Below are 24,271 nucleotides of genomic sequence, written 5' to 3'. Positions count from 1 at the left end.
ATCTTGTCATCTATCTCTCGGCATGACAGCTAAAATGTGTTTGTCACAATTCCTTTAACATTAAGGTTTGTGATGCCATCAAACAAAGCGTCTCCAGTTCGGCTGCCAACAACAAAAAGATGCATTTGTGCTGGAACAGTGACAAGACACTGCTGAGAAAGAGATAAAGTGTGTGTGTGTGTGTGTGTGTGTGTGTGTGTGTGTGTGTGTGTGTGTGTGTGTGTGTGTGTGTGTGTGTGTGTGTGTGTGTGTGTGTGTGTGTGTGTGTCTCACCTTGACATTAATAATGTATCCGGCTGCATTCCAATAAGATCTGCAGGAACTTGGGCTTCATATGTCCAGACTCACAGCAGTGTGACAGCTACAAAACACAGAGGACACCAACATGAGAAAAGGCTCTGAGATATACGATCTGACATTTTCTTTACAGTAGGAATGACTTCAGTAAATTGAAATATCCTAATGTGTTTTGGGATTATTTGATCAGAAAACAGGGTGACATAGAAAACATCTGTGGGGGTCCAGACTCACGGCAATACGTATGGAAAGAAGCTTTGATACAATTATAATAATGTTTGATAATATAATAATTAGACAAAATGACGTCTTATGACAAATACTTACGTAAATATCATTAGAGTGTTTGACTAATGCACACACAAGAGGTTAATATTCTCAGCATCTTAAAGATTAAATACTGTGAAATAAATGCTTATTATTCTCCGTTCTTTCTTTACTCTTTATGTTTGAATGTCAGAGGTCACGCTTTACAATAAAATCCGGCACCATCTTGATCGTTGAACGTTGTGCAGAAATGACTCTTTGATGGTCATTTCTCTTATCTTCCTTTTTCTTTATGGGTTATTAAAGCCCGAGGTATTCATTATGTCTGACCTGCCAATTTAATTCATTCAACTGAGGACAAATTGTGATTAAAGCAACCTCAATTCATCAGCCATTCATCAAGATTGTACAGTACGTAATGTCCCTTTTCATTAACGCATGGCTGTAATGTGCCGGAAAAAGCCTAAAATCCGTTATGAAAAGCACAGATGTGTTTTATCCTATCATTTACATCTTACTCTGTATGCTACATTGATTTATTCCCCACTAAGCATAAGGCCATCAATTCGCAGCATATGACATTACGGCTCATTCAAAGCTGTCTGGGGAGAAATGATCATTCTTTCGATGATGTCGATGAGTTAAGCCCATAGAACAGATGCACGCCTGATGTTGAATTTAAAGCACAATGAAATATTTCACATCAAAGCGCAACGGGCTCTCCGGAGACAAACTGCTGAAGGTACAGAGCAGCGTTCTGCCGATTCTGGAAATCTTGTATAATACAGAGGATTCAATTAAACAGGGATTTTAATTACACATTGTCCAAGCTGTGTTTCTAATCATCGTCTGAAAATCCTGCCACATTCAGAAGAATAAAACTATTATGTTTGAGTTGTCGTGTGGAAACTCCAGTAAAATGTCATATTAAATCACTCTATTTCCAGTGTATCTTGTAAAAATGCAATATAGGCTTTATATGCCTACACAAATATACTATGACCAGTTCAAATCTACAATGTTTTGCTATTCCTCCTCAACATGATGGGAGACAGGAGCTCTCCTATAAGGCAATTATAACTTATTAATACACGGCTTAGTTGAATACTCTGATTGGTCAATTTGGACAGAGGTTGTTAATTTCATTCATTAACAGACCACTGCTAAGGAGAACAGACCACTGCTAAGGAGAACAGACCGTTGCTAAGGAGAACAGACTGTTGCTAAGGAGGATCAAGGGACTATTTGCAGTCATATCAATCCACAGAAAGAAGTCCGGTAAACTTAAAGTGGACCTATCATGCTATATTTGAATAATATATTGTAGGGCCATACCTATATAAAACATGTCTGTGAAGTTTTTTTTTCAAAATACCAAACAGATCATGCATTTTAGCCTCATATCGCTCTATTTGCTCTATTCCAGCCCTCTCTTCACAAGGGCTGATTCTGTGGCAAATTAGCTGCAGCTGACCACGCCCCCCTGCAAAGGAGGGGGGCGAGGCACGAGCGTCATGTTACCATGCTGTTACCATGCTGTTACCATGCCACGCAACCTTCCCCTGATAGTTGGCCATATAGGCGGAGCACCCCGTTTCTGACGTCAGAACAATTTCAAATCTGCATCAGTCTGGATCAGCTCCTTTGCAGCCCCGTTTTTAGAGATTTGGGTATGGAGGAAAAGAGAGAGGGTTTTATTTTCTGACACTTGGTGAGTTCCCTGACACCAGGGGACACATATTCATGTATAAAAGACGTACAAAGGTGCATTTTGCATGATAGGTCCCCTTTAACTAGCTAACTGTGGACAACAAACACTAGTTTTCTCCATCAGGAAACATTTTTGAATATTCTTTTTTATATTTTGTGGAGAGCACGCAACTTTGTCTTCATGTTGGTTGAAAAAAGTCTGTGCAAAGGACTTTATTTTGTGTGTGACTTTTAGAAAAAACTCCAGCCTTAATTTTAATTATAACCTCACAAATGGCCTGCATCGCTCCAGGGAAGTTTATTTAATTTTTGAAAGTTTTCACACAACAAAATTAATTTAAACACTTTTTTCTCCCACCCACAACCAAAATTAAAATCTAAAAGTGTTAGGCTAGAACATAATGCGCTAATGAGTGCATATTAAAAATGATATATTTCCAATTGCGTATGCTGCAACGTTATTTTCCCTCCATTGTTGAGATGGTCATAAAAACATTGCAGCTTTGTGGTGTACATTATCATATAATAATGCCACTAAACTGCAGTGGGAATCATTTTTAATGAGCAAAACAACAGCTTTCTAGTAAAGTCCTGAGCAACGTCCAAACTAATGTAACAATAAGACTGGACTGCAGTAATAAACCAAACGCAGGCCCTAATGGCCGACCCTGGAAACTTGATTATGCAGTTTGTGTAACCCATTATAGCAGCACTGACAGTAAAAGCCATCATAGCGACAAAAACCTCAGCATAATGACTCAGTGACTGTGAAACAACATGTAAACTGAATGTGTGAGACGCAGACAAAAACACTCATGAATCATTTCAGTTCCAATCCATTTTCACGCACGGTGGATAAATTAACATTCAGCTCGGAAAAGGTCACTTTATACCTTTTCAAGCTGAGCTGTTTTTCACTTTCTGTCATGTAAAAGCAAATATCTGTGAAGGTGTTTAGGAAATATTTGATAAAAAGTCTCGCCATGTATTTATTGCGGGTGTTTATCTCCTGACAACACGTATATGACAATTCCATACATAGCTAACACACTGTAAACCTGCCAGCGATTAGCATAATAAAGGCAGAAACATTAACACAGCATGCTTCCGCCTCGTGCTTAATTCCCATTCACTCAAAAATGGGAGAAAATATGATCAGTGTTGTCGTAAACACAAGTACAAATCCCCGCTGTTATGGCAGCCATACTGAGAGACTTCTGATGTTTCCATTCCATTGATTTCCAGCAGCAGTGTGCAATGCCTGTTTGTGCAACAATACAGACACAAATGAATTAAGATCCATCCTTCCTGGCTGAGATTATTTATCTCCCTATACTCAAGCTGTCTGAACTTGGGAAACACAGCTCCAAGTTATTCATTGCTATTCCCATATCCGTCGCCCACAGTGTCTTCTGTGCGTGTTTTAGTAAAATATCAGTCTTATACAACAGCTAATAAATAACGTGTTTAGCCTACTTTGGTGTACAGATGCAGAGTGAACCACTGTAATGCAATGCATGCCTACAGCTGTAACCCCACTGCTAATCCTTCTGCAGAAAATCAATTTCTCACATCGGCTTCAGCTGCCCTCAGGAAGGCAAATCACAAAACTAGTCAAACCAGCGATCAGAATCAAGAAGACTGGAATCAGACGGAGGAGAGTACAATCAAGTCGCTGCCAAAATGAGAGCATGCCATTTTTACTCTCATCAGGCTTTTTAAAAAGGCAAATATTACATAATTAGGACGAGTAAGATGAACCAAAGGCCAAATGGAGTTAACATAGCTGGAGATAATGAAAGGATTAGGGGTGATTCACTTACTGAAGGTAATGGCATTTGAAATGAAAAAATAGGAATTCATTCGGGAATATGACTGACAGCTGAATATCCTGGAGTTAAACAGCACAGACTGACTCTGCTTGTGATGAATAAAGTCATTTGAACAACTGGTATAGAAAATATTTATGAAAAATATTTAATTTGAAATAAAATAGTGATCCTGACAGTGCTTTTAGAAATATCAAAGAAAGAATACAGTAAACACAAATAACAAAATATGAAACTCAAAAAATAAATGTATATACAAAAATTAAAAACGATATATTAAAAAAAGGAAATAAACTTATATTGATGGATGAATTAATTTGAACAACAGATATAGAACAGATTTCAGAGTAGAAAATGTATTTAGTTAAATATTATAGCAATCCTGACAGTGCTTTGAAACTTACCAAACAATAAATAAAAAACAATAAATACAAATAAGAACATATGAAAAGCAAAGAAGATAAAAATGAAATATAAAAGTGTGATCGATACAGCTAGAACAGAATTTAGAATAAAACATTTTTCTCTATTAGTTTGAATAACAATAGCAATCTGACAGTGCTTTCAAACCAAATAACCAAATATCAAAAATGAAAAAAAAATAGTCAAACTGTAAAATAACAAAAAACTTAAAAGTGTCAAATATCCAGGTGTGAAAAAGTAGAAAAAGAGCACCTTTTGGAAAAGAGCGAGCAGATGAGCACTGACCCAATCTGACCCACTTCTCCCTGATTTATGGTTTATGGTCCCTCAGCAGACACAGCTTTGTTCTGGGGGGTCATAAATCTCCTACACCTCAGAGCCCATCAGCTGACCCGCCCGTCTCCCTCCCTCCCCTACAGTCCCGTCCGCACAGCTCTCAACACAAAGCAGAAATCACCGAGCCACAAGCAGGGCAGTTAATCACCGCCGGCAGACAATAGTATGACATAGAGCCAAAGCCGGGCCCGGCAGGAGATTCACGCAATCGCTAAAGCACTCAAACGGGACAGCCGGGGTTTACCTGTTTGGTAACCTCTAGTCTCAGCAGGGGGAGAGTTTCTTAATTCCTGAAAAGTGAAATGAAGTTCTCACAGCTAAGCTATAGTGGGAGTGCAGCAGGTAAGGATTCGTCATGATGTGAGGACGCCACAAACTGTACACAATGTATGCATCGAGCCATGTGAAAATAATTTAATCTGGGAGTTATTATGAGACGCATAAATACAAGACTCTGGGGAAGTTGGAGACGTAAACATTGCACTCTGCCTGAATATGTTATTTCTTGTCTCGATAAGATGTCATGACATGTCTCAATGACGGTGTCGACAATGAGGAAAGAAAGACGGAAGAACAGAATAAAAACACGGCTTGCAAAGCGAACAAGAGGGGATTTTAATTTGATGAGGATGAGAGAAGCGTGAGAGATGGAGGGAGCCGGAGACAGATTCCTGAGAGGAAAGCTTTCGAAGAAGAAGCACCGTCATGAGAAAAAACAGCACTCACCTCCTGTCTAAAGCATGTGAACGCATCTCTGCGCCCGGTCCTTTTCACAGTGAGAGGGAGCTCTGCTGGTGCTCTGCGCTCGCCACCGGTCTAAATGATCTCCGTGACTTATGCGCGAGCAGACAATCGGCTCTCAGACAAGTGGGATAAACACTCATTGTAAAGGCAGTGAGTAGCCAGGCGATTTGTTTTGTGTCTTCCCACTGCCGCGCATGGACGTTCTTTCCCTCTCTCTTCACTCTCCTATTCGACTCTCTCAAGAGACTCCCCCCCCCCCCCCTCCACTCCTCGCAATCCCACAAAACCTCCCCCCCTTTCCCCCCAAAGCACAACTCTCCTGCCAAGGTGCCACTAACAGTTTCTGCAAACCCTGCCTTCTCATTGGTTCTTTCCACCCTGCGCTCTTCCACTTTCTCCAGGTTTTGTTTCAGTCTTAAAGGAACAATGTATTCGCCTCCCTAGACCCCCACATCCTGCAGCTCATGATGAGGAGTGTTGGGCAAAACTAATTACAGGTTAGCGTCGGAGCAGCGGGACAGACTTCAATAATTCATGAGCTCAATTTAAGGGGCGACGGCAGAAGTGTAAAGAAAACCGAGCCAAATTAGATTTGTGTGTATCTAGGAATAAAGGCAGAAATATAACAGGATATTAAGTAATGCCAGATGTTTATCGATGCTTCTCAGCGGCCGAGGATATGTGCAGCATCAACAGGTCTCAAGGTGCCTGGCCTGGGAAGTCATGTTTACAGAAGAGAAGAGTAAGCTAGTTAAATAGAGCATCTGGCCAGAGGCTCTTGTTTGAAAGCAATATAACCCTATGAAAGCCTTTAATAAAGGTAATGGTTGTGTTTTGGCTTGAGTTGAGAATGAGTACACAAGGCTTAACAAATCTGAGTTGATTCCTTGGTTCCTTTTCCCGATATTACTACAGATCATATTGGCCCTTCCATAGTGTTTTATTTGTCAGATAGTTTCTAGATTTGTTTATCTTCACAGTCCACTTGTTTTTGTTTTACATTTTAGAATTTTTTATTTCTACTAATTTTACAATTGTGCCTTGTTTTTTATGCTGCTGCAATGCAAACATTTCCCAAATTGGGATCAATAAAGTACCTCTGATCTAATATTATCTTATCTGCTGAAAGCTAGCAGTAGTCATTTCAAATATAGTGACGACACTTGGCCAACTTTAATTTACGCGAATATCCAAAAGCGGCATGGAAAGTTTCTACAATCTGTACAATTACTTCCTACAGAATTCCACATGTAATCTGGTTTGTTTTCAAGAATCTGTGAGAATTTAGAGCCAATTCGTAAATGTAAAATAAGTAATCGTTGAGTCCAGTTGTTGGTGAACAGACAGAAGTGAGTTTTCTCGACGGCTTGTCACTGCAGGTTGCATAACTCGTGAGGTATCGTGTCATTTACTCCACGTCAAACCTGCTGTCGAACACGCAGAGCATGGAGTGAGCCTTTTCGAATGAGACAAAACAAAGGGGTTATTACTTATTCAAAAAGCTGTGAGTTTGACATCTTCTCACAAAGCACGATCTATGAGGTCTGTTAGGGAATAATTCTGTCTTTACTTTAGATATTTAACCTATTCTGTGTGTTGACGTTTACGACCAAACCCTGGCTCTGTTATCTCTCTTAAGGAATGGGAGGCTCCAGCTATCTTGATAAACCAGTTCAACTCTCGGTCACGAAATGGTTTACGACTGTGAGAACGCTGGCTTTCTAAGCCTCACAAACAGGTGATTGAGTATTTCCAGATATCGGGGATATCTGCAGTGTTTACGCACCCTCCCCCAATATGCTCATTAACTCTCTGTAAACTAGTTAAAAGGTCTACCAAGATGCGAGGCTGATCAGATTTGACATGGCAACCCACCCGTGCAGTCAGAACCCTTGACTGTGTGACTTGTGATGTGAATTTCTCCGGCCGATGCTTGTATTAAAGATCCGTGTTTGACATCAAAGCTCCAACTCTCCTCGTGTCTCTCTGAGTCCTGACTCTCCATTGCTGCAAAGTTTCCCTGACAAGGTCCATATGAAGATATGCAAGTATTTTCATGTGAATTATAGTTTACGTGTAAGGAACATTTACAAACATTTTGCAGCTTGCATTAGGATTTTATTAACGGTTTGATTAAAGAAGAGTACATTGCTTATGATTTCTAATGCATGCTAAACAGGAATGGTGAATCCAAGCTATTTTTGAATGAACAATAAAAAGAATTCTCTCATCTAAAGGAGAGGTTGAATTTATAAATACTGAAGTGCACTCATCCTCGAGGTTATACTGATCTTTATTCAAGTATTAAACCATTTTATTTTAACCCAAGTTATGGGAAAACATTACAACAGCAATGTCTCTTATGGGTAATTATGATGTTCATTTTGACGTTTTTTAAATTAATATTTAAACGTGTTTTTATGGGTTGTTTTTTTAAGTGTCACTGTCGTGCATTTAGTCAAACTTCTGAAACAAGTTCCCAACTATTTTCAGATGTTTTCTGCGACTGAGCTCCAGTAAATCCGCCCCTCAGCAGTAATCTGAACACCTGTGTTGCCTGAAGTTCCCGTGATAAATTAGTGACGACAATGAACACCTTCAGTCGCAGGTGCATCATCTGTGCTATTTGGATTTCCTTCCCGAGGCTCTTTGTGCAAATGCTGACTTTTAGAGTTTGCAGTCTTTGTCAATCTGAGTTTTCAGTGAGCACGATTTAAGTGCACTGAGAGAGCTGTAAACGGAGGGACTGTGGAGGAGTAAATATCAGCGCAGACAGCCTCATATTCAGACGTTTATTGCTAATCCTGCGGCCTGCATCAGGGGGAACAATTAGAAGCAATTATTCATGAAGGTTTCATTGTTTACTGGAGTCTGTAAGAGTTGGATGTACTGCTTTGTTCTGTGCTCTGCTGTTCTACATTTACCACCTGCTCACACTGCTGCAATTTGTATACAAATCATATGATCTGATGAATAAAAGAATGAGACAGCCTACAAAAATATAACTTTTCTCTAAAATTACAACTATTAATTCTGCTTTTTGGGGTTGTACCCTTCCTGTAGTGTGTTCTAAAGGTTTTGATGCATGTAAATGGTCTGCAAAGGCTAAGATCCCTGTGTCCCCCCCCCTAGAATAAGAATAGATAAGATGCCTGCAACGTCTCCATTGGACTCCTTTGTTTACTTCCCTAACATGACGTCACTATGCAACACTTACGCTTCTATTGGCTAGCGCTCCAACACATTGTAGGTGATAGGCTTACGGCCCGTCCACGCGGCGGCGTGCGTTGAAGCTTCAACGCTTCTGCCCATTCACTTTGAATAGGGTGACATCACGCTTTGCCGAACTGCATTGCTCGCTTCAAAAGTTGAGCAATGTTCAACTTTTGAAGCTTCGACGGAAGCGTCAGCCAATCAAATCATATGCCAGTACAAGCTCTAGCCAATCAAACTGCGTGCTTGTGTGTCCGGGGCGGGAGATTCATGTGATTGGTTGTTGGTCGAGTTTCAGACACGCCTACCGGCAAGCTTCAACGCACGCCGCCGTGTGGACGCTGCGTAAGGGGCGGGACATCTCTAAGTTGTTGACTAATCACAACAGAGCCTGCCATCTAACCAATCAGAGCAGACTGGGCTCTGGTTTCAGACAGAGGGTGAAAAGAGGTGCTGCAGCACAGGCAGTATGAGAAACATAAAGAGCTTTTTGAACATTAAAGCATGGAGACATGTCACAGTAGAGACACAAAAGACAAAAAAGCTAATTTTGAGAACAAAGTGCTGCAATTATACTGCAATTAGGACATTTCACTAGTCCAGTTTCCTAATTTCACTGCAAATGATATTAATTGTGCACTTCTTTTATTTAAAATCACCATTTTCTTCATTACCCAAATTGAAGCTGCCTTAAAAAAAACTCATAAATATATAAATTGATGAATAAATCAAGCAGTCGCCTTCAGGTCCACATCTGTAACGTCAACCTGAGCACACCTCCACTCTCTGATCAAAGCTGCCTCGTGCTTTCATCAACAGCTGGTGTGCATTTAAAAAAAAAAAAGGGAATGGCAATGTGGCTTGGTTATGAAACCCATCTCAACCCTCCCCTCCACCCGAGTCTCCAAACAAACAGCTTGCCTTTGGTCTTTTATTTCACTGTCATTGATGCACGTTTCATATGAGAATTCACTGTCTTCCTTTGATTCTTTGGCACTTTGCAAGCTTCAGTCTAGCAATCCATTAGCTCCCATTATCCTCTCTACCGTCATAATTAAAGACAACAAGACGACCCTCACCACTCTCAAATGTATAATTTTGATCAGGTATGATTAAAAAAAAGTACAATCAAGACGACTCTTTGAGTGAGTACTAATGTTATCGTTCAGTCAACAAAATGTCAGAGAGGTTAATTGCTTTTAAACTGCTGTTGATTAACTAATTGAATAATTGACAGATCATGTGACCACTAAAAAGCTACCTATTCAACCCCTGACTTATAAGATCTTATTCAAGCTTTGGACGAATGGATATTATCGCAGCGTTTTTTTGTATTCAGTACATTGCATTCCTGCTAGTAATAACCCTTTTTTTCAATGTTACAGTAATCTGGTTACGTATGTTTTTAATGTAACCATAAAGGGGATACAGTTTTTTTTTTCATGTATCTATTCTGATTACGTAACTCTTTTACATAAGCCAAGCTTGGCGACACTTAACATAAGAATGATCCCAACAGGTTTCAAATAGTTTGGTTTAAAGTTGGGACTTGTCTTGGATAAGGAAATGATAACACCAGATATGCTGAGTTCATATATATATCAATATCAGCAGAGAAAACACATCTTATAGAGTGGTACATACCAAGTAATTGAAATGTATTGTTTTATGTGCCAAGACTTTGAGGTATTCTCCTCCGAAATGTCTCCACATCAACACAATTGAGATGAAAGGAATTCTGTTTATGATCCTCAAAGCTTTAAAAATAGCAAAATAAAAAGTTTCAACTGCTTGCATAGTGTCTAGCTCAAAGTATCTGAAATGTCACTTCCATTGTGTTTGCTAGGTCAACAACTTTAGCAAATAAAACCCAAACTAAGATGCAGAAAAACATGTTTTTTGTACTTTGGGAAAACTTACCCTTTTAACTCTTAATTTATGAATGTATTCCACAAAAAAAACACATCTGAACTAAATAAACCGTCTCCAGCCCATCTTGGGTCCTAATGGGCGGAAAGTCACATTATGCTAAATGAGCAGCGGAGGGAGAGGCGCTGAGGGAGAATGGCCATGGAGACGGAAGATGAAGCGGGCAAAGCACACTTCAGAGAGCATAAGATCATTCCACTTCAAAACACAAGCAGACTTAATGTTTCCATATAGCAACTCTTCCCTGTTATGGACAGCAGTTTTGCTGAGTGTTCTTGTTTGAACTCCTTCATCGCTCGGTGCTAACAGCCCTCAGCTCTCGTTCTCTCTGAAGACGCTCGCTGACTTTCATAAGTGTATCTTGTTCATCTTGTTCATTGCAGAATTGTGTTAAAGAACTGTTACATGTATTTTTGTTTAACCAGTGGTGGTAAAAAGGGCTGTACAATTTGGAAATAATTGCAAATTAATCTGTTTTGCAATATTAGAGGGAATGGTTACTATTTGAACATTGTCACTATCATTGAAAAAAGGACCTCATTAATACAAATCGCTTTTTCAAGAGAATCAGTAAGTATTTTGTATTAACCTGTTGAGCCCTGAGCCTGTTTTTCAGGTCTCAGGCTCGAAAATGACATTCCCAGAACAAATGACCATATCTTCACTTCTAAAAGGGTTACATTAATAATCTTTTTTCTCAAAGCAAGGTTACACCTGAGTTGGATGTAGAAGTGTCAGAATCAATATAGATGTTTTTATTTTAAAGTAAATTCAGATTGAACATCGTAACAAAATGTAAATTATAGTGTCCGTCCAAAAGAAAAAAAGAACTTGTAGTGAAAACCACCCTTGAATGATGGGATAGTAGACTAAAATCTTTAGGAATCCAAACTATAACATATAATAAGTACCCTGTATCAAGATTGATGCAAAACAAGTGAAATTTGACCTTTATAGACAGATTTATTAAAAAAAATCACTTCTGGGGTCATTTGGGTGGATTTTCCATATCTCCAACCCCCCTCGTTCGATTTTGATGATTGACACCTCTTTTTAACCGTTAGAGCCAATAGAATCGAGGGGAAGTTCCTAAAAATCCATCTAAACATTACCCATTGGTGAATGAGTGATGATCAGCTAGACTGCTCCGGAACCGGAAGCTGCGATACACTCTGGTGGCTACCATTAGCAGCTAATATAAAATCTCCGATTTTTACATACAAATTTAATTATGGATTATCAATAATTTTTCAAAGTGACAGACACATTGGATTAACCATTAGATTAACCTTCAGCCGCGTTTTTCTCGTTTTAATGCCATTGAACACGACTTTTGATCAGAATAACAGCTACAGTGAGACGATCTCCCGTGTTTGCTCCGTAATGCTAAGTGTTGTGATGTCTGTGTTTGCTTCCCCTGTCGCGAGTTCAGATCACTCAGTGATGATACTAATACCTATATAATCTGGAATCTCATCTTTAATCTGATATCTTGTATGTGCAGTTACGATAAGTAATAAGGGTAGTTTTACCTTGAGTTCTGTGCTAAGTGCGATAGTACTTTTTCCGCTCAGGGGTCATTTAGACGCTCCTTATGAGACTTGTGTTTTGTTTTGGTAAAAATGGTTCATATTGTCAGTTAGCTGAGTTTCTTCCCGTTAATCTGGTATGACACATTAATAGGTTTTTAAATATTAAGAAGCCCTGAGACACAGTTTCGTGAAAAAAAAACCCGCAGCCCACTCTACCGGGGGCTCTCGGGTTTAACTTAAGTCTTTAGAATAAATGTCTCTCAGCACAATACTTCATTCAGAATCATATATTCACATATTTTACCAAATATTGTGTGTTTTTTTACTTCTATATCGCACTAGTCGTTATCGTAAAATAATGCATTAATCATACTTTCACAATGTTATTTTGTTTTGTAATGCTTTATTCATCCTGGGCAAACAAATGATTTAAGATGACCTTATTTAAGATTATTTTATTTAATCCTTAACTAAATGCAGGTTACAGTGTTTGTTTAAGCACCTTTTTTAAGCCTTAAAAAGTATATTTTGATGATAGGATAATAAGATCAGGAAATTACGTTAATAGCAATTATGTCAGACAGGGGAATCATGACCTCGACTTATAAAGCAAGATGGATAGAAACATTGTTCGACTGGCCTACAATCTGCTGCCAGACAGTTGAATTAACCCTTTAAAACATGAGGGTCACACATACAGACAGTTACAGTAAGTCCTCTCTCTTTCAGCTACTGGTACAAAGAACTTCTTCTAGAAATAATGTTGGGAATGTGGTTTTGAACCCTGCTCAAAGGAAGTCAAAATGAGAAGCCAAATCAAACACAAATGGGGCTAAAAGAGAATTTTTAAAAGCATAAATGAATCCCAGGAGGATTGAAATTACTCCAACAGCTACAGTTTCCTCTATTGTCCTGCAGGGCCTTCATGTTGTAATGGTGAAATTGCACTCTATAGTTAAAAGAGTTATTTTAAATCACCTCCAGGTTGTGTACAATCATCTCTGACACATGTAAATCCGTCTTTAGAGTGTTTACATTGAGTCAAAATATCCAAGACTCCCATGGCCCTTCCTCAGGCAGCCACTTTTTACTGTCCGTTTTTTGGTTCAACCCAATATCTAAAAACAACACCTGAGTCTTTTAAGCAAGACCTAAAAGCTGCTCTTTGACGAAACAACATCTTGTTACAGAAGCAACACAACATACTAATATGAACCATGAAATTAGCAAGATATGTCATCATTAATAACAAAAATTATCGTGGTTACTTCTGTTACTTTAATTAAAATGCACGCATTCAAATCTGTATGGACATAATTTGTAAGACTGATACCACAAATAAATCATACCATCTTTCCTCCCTTTTGTATTTTAGTTAAACTTTCTTAAATGCCAAACTTCTACACACAAACAGCCACAGAGGAACTTTTTCTAACTATAATAGATCAACACACTCGTACAGTATATCTGATCAGACATTCAATGCAAGCTTCCAGCGATGGCACAGTGTTCAAATTACAGAATTACATAAAGAATACAATCCAATGTATGTCATGTGTGATTTTAAATGTGTGTGGCTGCACCTGGGGACTGCAAGTGTCACTCAGTGTCAGTAATGTGTGTTATGTGACTGATGTGGACATGTGCAGGGTGTGTTCTTTTTTTATGCATCATGGCTGCTGTTAGAGTGGTCCTACATGTTGTTTTGTTCGCCTGTGTGTAATTGCCATTCCAGCACATTGAGTTCAGCGGGCTCTCTCATCATGTCTGCCATGCATTACAGCTGAGTATCCCCTCTGTCCATCATAACGCCCTCCCCCATTACACATCTCCGTGAGGCCGGTCTCTCCTGTCGCTCAGACTCACAACAAGACCTCCCAAGCAATTAGAAATTAAAATAAGAACCATAATTTATCTTTCCCGTCCCTTCAACTTTTTTTTTTAAGCAAACTTAATTCCAACTCTACTTTAAGTGTCACTCCTTATTCACACAAAATAAAACCTTTTTTTGTATTAAAATAAGCAAATTTGAATTATTTGACTGTAGTTAATCTTGGTGGATTAGCACTGACTCGTGTATTTCAAAACTCAGTCACAATTCTGATTTGAAACCATTAAAATTAATTAATTTAATGACACTATGTGATTGCTACAAGCCTCACAACCAACCACACATCCTAAAGATTCTGCTTTTTGTTTAACATCATACATACAGACACATTTCTTTTTAAAACAACGTTATTTTACTAGAGTGAGTCAATCTTGTTAAAATTAGTGATTGTTAAGTGTGTTGTGTTAATCCTATTGTCAGTGTCTTACCTTGCTCATGGCAAACAGCTGAGCTAATGGACAGTAGTGATGTTACGTATTGCGCCGAGGCTTCGGAGCGTGTGTCGAGTAATCCCGGAAGTCTTTTGTGAAGCTTGAATGGAGGCTTGTATCGTTTTGGGCCAGTGACGCCACCGATGACAAACGAAGCCACGCTGGCCCTCAATACCACGTGACTGCTTCAGAAAGAAGTGCTTTAGATCGGTTGAACCACAACGCTCATATTACCCATGGATGTATAATAAGAACAATATTACCCCTCCTGTACCCGGGCCCGGCGGGGACACGATGGAATAAAGAGAGCTCAGACCCTCACTTATATAGAGGTTGGAACATGTCATAAGTATAAATAAATAAAAGCATAAATAAATGTAGGAATAAAAACATGAATAAATGAATACAGGAATAAATAGCATGCAGTGTTTTCGGGTAGGTTCAGTGTGTGTTCTGTGGCTCAGCTGGAAAGCAATTGACTCATGACAGCAGGGTCCCTGGTTCAACGACAGAACAATACGTATTTTTTTATGTTTATAAAAGCTACAGCTAAATGAGATAATGTAGTTAATAAATGTATTCTTTGGTATGGTTTAGCCTTTCTCAGGCTACAACATGGTTACGTTTATGAATATTATTAAGGAATACAAATCCCTCTTTGCAATGTTTAGCAGCCTCCTTAGGCTTTTCAATCACAATCATTAAACTGGAATAAATACAATATTGTTAACATGAAAATATGATTTTATGTTCGTTGTTTAGTTATTCTAAGGCTTTACTCATTGGGAACTCGGTATGAGATAGAGCACACTGTTGAGATGTCCAACCTGCCTGTTTTACACACTTTGACCAACAGGGGGGTTTGTGTTCAAACGAAACACAATTTCTCCATAAAACAGAATATTTGTAGGAGCCATTTAGGGGTGTTGTTGTTATGTCAGTTTACTTTATTTATATTTATGCTACAATACTATTTTGAACACTTGGTGGCGGGGTTTAGCTGCACCGGGTGTATAAAAGCAGCCACAGGTGACAGGAAATGACGTGGACACAGGAGGAAGAGCATACCGATTCCACCAGCAAGAACAGAACGGCAGAACGGCACCAGCCCAGCAGATGCTCAAACCACAATCATTGACACAGTGTAATCAAACCTTGGTATGTAAATGCAAAATAAACCATCATTCTAAACTGCAGCAAAAGACCGGAAATCCATCTGTTCGTGTCTGCGTCAGGTCCCATGACATGGCCATTTCTACTGATCATAATTCCATTGTTGAGGTCTACTAGAATAGATTTATATTGCTCAATGTTCCAAACTCACATTGGTTTCTCACAGCATCTCTGTATAGTATGTGTATTCACTCTTTGTCCTACACGCCTTGTTGGAGCTCCTGCCCCCCCCCCCCCCCCCTCCCTGTGAGCCCACTGTGCTCTGATTGGTCAGCTCGCCCACTCTGTTCTGATGAGTCCACCACCGTTACAGCGGAACATCAGTGATTATGTGTTACAATGGCGTTTGTTAGCAACCAGGAAATGACACCAGTAATGACAAACAGATGAGAAGGCTGCGTGGGGTCTGGGTGCCGTGTTGGCGGGACGTTGCGGCGGGACAGTGTGCGCTGGATTACTGGTGTCGTTTCCTGGTTGCTGCGTGGGGTCTGCGAGACACCACGGAACTCAGCCTGAGCACACACACACACACACACACACACACACACACACACACACACACACACACACACACACACACAGCCAGGCTCCATTTGGACCAATCCGCAGAGCCGTTACGTCACTATGACCAGGAGGAAGAAAAAAACGAGGCGTTCTGGGGCAGCATAGACAGGTATTTTCTGTGTTAGAGTTGTACTCGCTACAGGGTGTACTTTGAGGGTTTGTGACTGCAGACCGTTTACATGCAGACAAAGCTTCATAACACACAAGGGGACGGGTAAGAACCAGAAAAGCATGACATGGGCCCTTTAACGTTTGCAATGTGAGGCAGACAGGACTTAACAAAGTCTCTTTCTCCTTCTGAGACTCCAGGTGTTTCTTCCCAAGGACAGGTTTGTTACCTAAAAAAGTCAGTAAAATGTCAGTAAGGATTTCACTGTTAACAGTATTAAGCAATTATTATATACATTTAAAGCATCAAAAGTATTGAACTCTCAGTAGTGTACAATTGAAGCTGAAATAAGATACAATAGTATTTTTTTGTTCTTTTTGCACTGCTCAGTCTGAGGCATTATGGCTTAATAACGTCTCTATCTTAACGTAAGCTTTTCTTTCCAAGAACAGCTGTTACATAAAACTAAGAGTGCAATTGTCAGTAAGGATTTGTTTCACCCTTGTGAACAGTAGTTGAGTAAATACTAGTAGTTGAGTGTAAGATACATAAAAAGCAAAAAAAAAGCTATTGAAAAAAGTATTAAACCTCAGTGGAAAGAACATGTGTCTAATTTCATTAACCATCATAACAAGATTTGACTTTTTCTGACTTCCTGGCTCAATATAACATCCAACCTACCACTACTAGGGTTAGGGTTAGGGTTAGGGTAACCAAATACATTTGGTACGAAAAGGGTTATATTTATACATAACAAACAGCAAGAAACCCATCTAGTCTCTCTGAGTAAGACTCTTGCTCACACAGTTATGAAACTCATAGTAATGCACCTTCAATTGTAGTGAAAATGGAGAAGAATTTGAAGAAAGTGGACATCTGGCACTGGCAGACATCATTTTCCTTCATACTGAAATAACAAATGAAGTCGTTATGTTGGATCCTCAGAAACCAACTTATATAAGAAAACTTTATTCAATTGAACGTCACAGACTTCACCAACAGATGCTGGGATTCAAGGTGAACTCGAGAAAAAACGTCCCTGTCTACGACTGACTCACTCTTCCTGAAGTAGCAGCAAACATTATGTTGAGCATATGGGAGTGAATATTATACCCGAACCCTGAGACCCCTCCTCTTCCCGTCTCTTAATAAACATGATATTCACTCTTTGCACGCTGCTCACTGAACCAGCTAAGCACTTGACGGCAACATCAATGCATCTCCGAGTGTATGAATATACAGTCTGGATTCATGCCTGGAGTGTTTCAACTCCTTCCTCTCATAATCTTGGCATCGGCGCTAAGCATGCTGTAAGTACGGTCCATTCTTTCAATGTTCAGCCGGGCAGGAAGTCAGTCACACGCTCAGTCATTCAGTCAGCGCTGGCGTTAAGATTTCTCCTCACACACCGGAGAACAGATCCAGTATCACTGAAGCAACCTTCATTCTCCGATCGCGTACGCCTCGCTTCCTCCGTGTCACAGCGAAGCTCGATGGCTGCCCCAATAGATTCCAGCTGCAGACATTCATGACCCGCACCACCTCGGATAATCAACCCCCGTAACACTCTGGGGGCAAGAGCGCGGTCAAGAGGCAGGCCGACAATTATTTGTGGCATTTGTCTAACCTTTCACGGAAGAATCAAGTGAGTGGCTGTCTGGACTACCTGAGTGGAGGCTGGAGCAACTTTCAGCAACAAGTCAGCTGGGAGAAATAATGTACATAGGCTTTTTCAGTAAAAGCAGCAGCATATACCAATTTTCACTGGGTTCATTATTGCCACAGCACAGCATGACCCCTTCATATAATAATATAAGAATTAGGAGGGATGAAACCCTCTAATGGTCACACATGCAGAGCTCACAGCACACAGTGACATTTGTTCTCTGCTTTTAACCCATCCTAGTACCAGGAGTCTAGTACTAGGAGCAGTTGTGATTTGTACTCGATGGACTTGTGTCTTAGCGGCGGATCTTTGTCCGCTTCACTGTCTTCACACACCTGGTCTACTTTAGGCTGGCTCGCCACTCTGAAGTCAATTTGAATATATGTAAATGTGCATCAAAGCTTTAATGTCTTAAATATACATTATTCCTATATATTATGCTGTAAAATGTATCATCTCTTTGATTTACACACGGCATCTATTGCACGTCTGTCCGTCCTGGGAGAGGGATCCCTCCTCTGTTGCTCTCCCTGAGGTTTCTCCCATGTTCCTTTTAAACTGTGGGTTTTCTCTGGAAGTTTTTCCTTGTACGATGTGAGGGTCTAAGGACAGAGGGTCTAAGGACAGAGGGTCTAAGGACAGAGGGTCTAAGGACAGAGGGTGTTGTTTTCTCATACTGATATTCTGAACAATCTGTGTTGTTGTATTTGCTGTAAAGTGTCTCTACTGTAGGCTATTTTTATTTTATGTACAGCACTTTGGATCGACCAAAAATCGTTTATAAATGTGCTATATAAATAAAACTTGATTTGATTTGATTCCAAATAGCCACAGTAGTTTTTGTTTGTTCTCATACAGAACAAGGCAGAAACTTCACACCAACATAAGATTGAAGTTAACTTCATTGCGGATGGGAAGCCACTTAGGGATCATGTCTTTATCGTAGCTCACAGATGAAGAAAGAATGAAGTCAAACATTTGCATTTCCCTCAAGGCCACATCTGGATCAATCGCCATAGCCCCCTATGTTAAAATGCCCAACTATCAGTATAAATATTGCCGTTAATAAATTGAAATATAGGACATTTTGAAACCCAACCAATTTAGGAGGTTATTCATCTGACATATTTATAAGAACTGTGGTCTATTTGATGTAAATCTATATAAGACTACCCAAACTATATTCCGTCCTGGTTACGTTTCTAAATACTGCACTTAAACAGACTTTTAATCAAACATCAGCAGCCTTATTGTTCTGTAAAAGAATCGCATTCAAGCCCCAACTCAGGTGTTGAAAGAATGAAGTCAAAGCTGGAGTACAAACATATGCATTTCCACCAAGGTCACACCTGGTTCAATCGCCAAAGTCCCCCATATCAAAATGTCACATTAGAAATAAACAGATTACAGCCTGTTACAAGGATTTTGATCTCTGTAGTTATTTCCTTTCGTCATGACAACTGTACTTAGCTCACCTGTTTAAATGATATCAAGGCTTAAAGTTGGGAATAGGAAAGGAGTTGCCAGTTTGAGTGACAGATCTGCGTTGCTATAGCTGTCTTCATCTCTTTGCTCATTTTTGTATAAGCCGAGAATGTAATACTCCACAAATGTCTTTAAGACAAACACTGAGGATCAGGGGCAGCCTGCAGCCAGGAGGAATACAACATCACTGACACAGTGAACTATTTTCTAGTGTAGGGATCAAACATGCCTTTGTGGAGTGGTAGTGTATCTCTGCTGCCTCACGGCTATCATACCAAACATAATCAGTCCAACTGTGAGTTTTCCACAGTGCAGATACTTTTACTGACTTGTTCTCCAATCTGTCAGTGGAAATGAATTCTATCCAATTAACAGTGGTTTCACAGAGCTCTGCTATAACAAGCCGCGGCTCGGAGAGGGAGACTCGCCCCTCGGTGACCCCTAATGAGCCGGCGGCCTCCTGCCAGAGGAAAGCCGAGCCGCTGAACTTGTAATGAGCTGCTGTTTAGCTACAGGCCTGTCGGATGGAGCTGTCATCGCACCGCGGGACGCCACCGACCCGCAGATGATGCAATTATTTGCCGACATAGAGGACAATGCGTGCCTTCGGTATACAGTTTAAAGCCAGCGTTCATAAGGTGAAAATCATTGCATTATGGATATCAAAGTTTGTAAAGAAGCTGTTTACACTTCAGGTCTGTCTGTTTTAGTTTTAAGCGCAGTTGCTAATTCATATTTAGTTTCTTTCTTAATTGAATGTTCCTTTAGTTAAATATTTACTTTAAGAAGTTGAGAGTCTAACAGCCCTAAATGCCAAATAGTTTGACGCACCAACAGTTAAAAAAAAATAAAGGTACTTCATTCATAATGACCCAAAACAAAGCATTACTTCACATTTACAGATTCAACAATGTTCGCCAAATGTCATGTTGTCGTGTAACGGGATTACGTAATCAGATTACTGGTTTATTTAGAAAATGGTGGATAACTAGTAGGCTTTCAATGCTTCACTACCTTTTTAAAATCAAGAATGGTATATTGCAAAGCACATGCATACACACTTTATGTATGCGTTGTAAACTGTGTTCCTGCATTATGCACTTTCATTGTTGGTCTATTGACGATTGAATGATTATAGAATTTATTTTCTCTGCAAACACTGAAGTGAAAAGTGAGAAATGTTTTAATTAAATATCTTGATTTCTACTTTTTAAGGTTACATTGTTCTGTTGTCTTTCATAGTTAAGTAACGGTATTGATATTTATTTTATATTGTGTATTTGTATTGCGTTTGATATTGAGGTATTCCAAAAGTGAAGTAATCAGGGTTTTAATGATGTTAGATTAGGTTACTGATTACATGTTTTAGGTAATAAGTCATTGTAAACATTATTAAATCAACCCTGCTTATAACACGCACAGTTATAGTTTGACATCCTGGCACCTGTATGTTTTTTGCAGAAATCCATTAGGCAAAAATTTCATTTAGATAAACAAAAACCTCCTGTTGTTTATGTCTCCAGTGGAGCTTTAATGTGCTTTAAAAACACCGCTAAAGATCTGGACTCTGATTCTTCCTGCTCCCTGAGTTGAGTAGGAATTGGATGCATGCTCTCTGGGTTTGATTTATTGCATTCCCGATGTTATCAGACACACAGCCCCACATGCCGAGCTGAGGAGGCACTAAAGTTGTGACCCGGGCTGCATGTTGGTGACACGCTGCAGGGATGATAAGAACCAGAACACACACTGATACACACTTATCAGTCCAACCACGTGTGCTTACCTGGGAGTCCTTCAGCTACCATCACCTCAACTCACTGTCACAGCAAACAACAACTCAGAGTGATCACAGCGACACTCACCTCTACATCTGCAGGGCTCCAAATGCAGATGTTTTGGGAGTCTGAAGAAGTGGGTGTTTCTTTTCCTCCCTCTTCCTCTCTCTTGTCTCATAAATGTTTGATTGGCTCGGTTCACGGACTCCGATCTCGAGCGAGTCCACGAGCAAACAGAGAAGGCACCGCTGGAAATCTCTGCAGCGGCTGACGCTCCTCCGCGCTCTCTCTCTCTCTCTCTCTCTCTCTCTCTCTCTCTCTCTCTCTCTCTCTCTCTCTCTCTCTCTCTCTCTCTCTCTCTCTCTCTCATGCGCGTCTAAATGTCTCCTTTGTCTCCTCCTCACAGAAGACAAACTTAGAGGTTTTCACCGGGCATATGCAACTGTGGAGATCGCTGTCACATCCCCACGGTGCTGTGAGTGCTGGTGCTCCTCTCCGGTGTGCTCGCGCCTCTGCTCCTCCCGGCAACACGCGGACAGGAGGGCGGTGCTCCGGCGGTGCGTGCGTGGCGCGAGCGGTCACATCCCTGGATTCACCTGTCAACACAGGACAAAGTGCATCCTATTTAAAAATGCAACCGAAGATAAGACCCCTCAAACCCAGGGGCGCGGATTTTAGTGGGACTCATTTCTGGTGCAGAAGAGCCCTCCTCTGGGAGGAGATTAAAATAAATACGTTTATAAACCCTGATGTTTTAGGATGCTCAGGGTTTTGGGGAATATAAAGTTAGAAGATAGCTGCCCAAACTTTTTTGTAAAAATCAATCCGGACCTAATGGTCTTAATGGACCTAATAGAGGTTTCAACCGGCAGAGCCTTTTAAAGGCTGCCTTTCTGTATTGTCGGAAAGGAGATAACAGGGAGAGTAATATCGAACCAACCTTCATTTTGGAAGGGACCCCTTAAACCTCTCCAAGAACCTGGGCCTATTTATTTTAGCTTGAAGCATACTTTTAATATAGAATAAGAAAAGAGAAGATGCCTGAAACGTCTATATTCAACTCCTTTGTTTACAACATAGTGTTATCATAGTAACACTCGCACTTCTATTGGCTAGAGTTCCAACACATTGTGCGTGATAGGCTAAGGGGCGGGACATCTCTAAGCGGTTGACCAATCACAACAGAGCCAGCCAGCTAACCAATCAGAGAAGAGTGGGCTCTGGTTTCAGACAGAGGGTGAAAAGAGGTGCTGCAGCACAGGCAGTATAGAAAAATAAAGAGCTTTTTGAACATTAAAGCATGGAGACATGTCACGGTAGGAACAAATACTAATATGAACTGTGAGCATCGAAACAGAGACGCTAATCGTTGAAGAAATATGCAGTGTGAAAAATGTCAGCGTCTGTTTCTAATCACAAGTATCATGGTGGGCCTATTAAGAGGAGCTTATTAAAACATTTCAGTGAAAATGACATTGCACCATTGAGCGCAGTCTCACAGAGAGGATACTGTGGATACCAGCTCATGCTTCAGTTGAGGTCATATTTGGGCTAAGCTGTTTATATGCATATTCATGTCCTAATCACAAATACCCCAGCATACATAATTAAGTCGAATACTTTGGATATTATTATAAAGAAAACTCAGTGTGACCACAAAAAAATACATTAAATAGGATACCCTGGGTAATATGAGCCTATCCCAGCACATAATCACGATGGGGGCTTATATACAGATGGGGAATTGGTGTTTTCCTGCCCCAAATGGAAATGTTGAGCCTCCTGAATAATATTGGGATGTAAATGTGCATGAAAAATGATTTCATTATAGCAAGTATCAGTGTGACATTGTTGAGGTGAACATTTATTTTCGGTACGAGCGGCACACAAAGCGAGCCAGGCATTGTTGCTCACTGTTGTCCAGTACATTTAGTTTCATAAATCATATCAGGGCTGCCAGTGGTGCAGAAGTTGAGGAAAAGTTTGATGACAGCACAGACCTGCATATTTAAGCTTTGAGACAGAGTTAATAATCATGCTCACTCCCAGTAGACATCTGCTAGAGGACGAGGTATATTTATGCAAGAGCTGCAGTACGGTGTGGTTCTCAGAGTAGACCGATTTTTATTCCACTAGACTGTATTTTCTCTCCCCCATACATCAATGGTATATGGTGCACTTTTATATCCATTTGATGGCTGTATAGTGCTACTTGTTTTGAAGAGTAGGTTTTAAGATAAGACGAGATAAGATGGACTTCATTGATCTTGCAGCAGCAGAGATGAAGCGAGAAAAATATGCATTAGAGGAGTGAACTAAAACCAGGACTTATAGGCTCCTATAAAACATAAAGTGTACCATAGAACTTGAGGCTTTTCCACATCATATAAAATATATAAATGCACTCTTAACATGTTAAAGTGCAGGTAATATTTATTTATTTAAAAGCTCTTATCTTATCAATACCTTCCATGTCATGTGACCCAGTGTCAGCACTGTATAAGTAGGAAACATCTCTTTATATTGAATGTTACACACACTTTGACCCATGATTTTGAAAAGTATTGGATCATATTTCTCTGCTGAGACAAGGCAGAGGCGAAACTCAAGGCCAAAATAAACCTTCTTCCTGATATATTATTAGAGCGCGGTAATAACTGAGGGTGACTCAGATGTAACAACTTTTACACCAACACAGATTTCCTTTTTAAAACTAAAAATATTCAAAAAGATCCTGGTAAGAAAGACTATATAAGTGCGAGAGACAAAAGTAGGATTTTCAAATGTGAATATTACACACTTGTTTAGAGTAAACGTTATAACAAACTCACCATAACGAGAATGTGTTTGTTAAATCTAAATCACCTCATGGTTCACTATGCCTTACTTATACT

General features: G+C 39.9%; 1 protein-coding gene across 6 annotated transcripts in view; it reads right to left on the bottom strand.

The window, feature by feature from the left end:
- Positions 1–21,996, bottom strand: part of mgat4c (mgat4 family member C) — a 141,655-nt gene extending 119,659 nt beyond the window's left edge. For 3 of the 6 annotated variants that reach the window (XM_034205557.1, XM_034205558.1, XM_034205555.1), the window contains exons 1-2: positions 21,465–21,996; positions 274–361 (exon numbers count right to left, since the gene is read on the bottom strand). The gene's annotated coding sequence lies outside the window, so the exon portion shown is untranslated. Of the gene's footprint in view, positions 1–273; positions 362–5,588; positions 5,833–21,464 lie in introns of those variants that run through there. The other 3 variants (XM_034205559.1, XM_034205556.1, XM_034205562.1) reach the window with 2 other exon arrangements.
- Positions 21,997–24,271: the final 2,275 nt, after the last annotated feature.

Source organism: Gymnodraco acuticeps, unplaced genomic scaffold (assembly GCF_902827175.1).
Source record: "Gymnodraco acuticeps unplaced genomic scaffold, fGymAcu1.1, whole genome shotgun sequence".
Taxonomy (NCBI): domain Eukaryota; kingdom Metazoa; phylum Chordata; class Actinopteri; order Perciformes; family Bathydraconidae; genus Gymnodraco; species Gymnodraco acuticeps.
The sequence above is the reverse complement of the archived record's forward strand: the minus strand, read 5'-3'. Positions and strand labels throughout refer to the sequence as shown.